The following is an 826-nucleotide window of genomic DNA, read 5'->3' as shown; positions in this document are numbered from 1 at the left end:
TAAGTTCTATATATGTATACTGTATATGTCACATTTGTGTGTGAGTGTCTGAGGACGTTTGTTACCATGATCGGCTTTATGTCGCAGTCTCTGGATCACAGCCAGGTTCCCGCTCACTCTGTAGATCCCATCAACATCCAGCCCTGAGCAAGCACATACACATCACACACACACACACACACACACACACTGAACTTTAAACATCAGATCTGTGTGTATTTAGATTCTCTGTTCCTTCACTGGATTAAACATCTGATCAGACGTCATGTAGACTGAAGTCATGTGATCAATGTGGGGGTGGGGCACAGATGAAACTATAACTCCCTTTAATATTTGATTCTGTCTTTGAGTTTGACATCGAAGTTCAAATAATAGTCATGATGATAATAATATATATAATAATATAGATATTATGACATGAACAGAAGGAGAATCTAATAACCATTAATAACTTTTTCTTACTGTATTTTATTAATATAATATATAATAATTGAGTGTCTGACATGAGAGAAGGTGTGGTTTCAGTGTGTGTGTGTGTGTGTGTGTGTGTACCTCTCCTCTCCACTGCTCTGACACACTTCTCCACAAACCTGGGGATGGTTGTGTTTTCTCTGTGACAGAGTGTGTCCAGGTGACAGCCAAACACATTATCTGGAGGACAGGAAGTGGGTGGAGCCTCAGTGTTGCATTACATTGCATTACTTCCTGGTTACTCTGTGATGTCAGATCAGTGACCCGTGTGATCAGGTTTACCTCTGATGTATCCCTTTTCCTTGACGCTCTGCAGCGTCGGCCTGCGCTGGAGGAACCGCCTCAGTTTGGTCCG

The 826-nt window shown here is 41.9% G+C and overlaps 1 long non-coding RNA gene across 1 annotated transcript; it reads right to left on the bottom strand.

The window, feature by feature from the left end:
- Window positions 1-6: 6 nt before the first annotated feature.
- LOC111647754 (uncharacterized) lies at window positions 7-826 on the bottom strand. The gene is made up of 3 exons (XR_002760071.2): window positions 754-826; window positions 553-651; window positions 7-143 (listed from the first exon to the last, which is right to left on the bottom strand). It is a non-coding gene; the product is annotated as an uncharacterized LOC111647754 (long non-coding RNA).

This window comes from Seriola lalandi, unplaced genomic scaffold (assembly GCF_002814215.2).
Source record: "Seriola lalandi dorsalis isolate HSWRI2012SDOR001 ecotype SW California unplaced genomic scaffold, Sedor1 jcf7180002035841, whole genome shotgun sequence".
NCBI classification, from domain to species: domain Eukaryota; kingdom Metazoa; phylum Chordata; class Actinopteri; order Carangiformes; family Carangidae; genus Seriola; species Seriola lalandi.
Note: the sequence above shows the minus strand (reverse complement) of the source record. Positions and strands in the feature narration are given on the sequence as shown.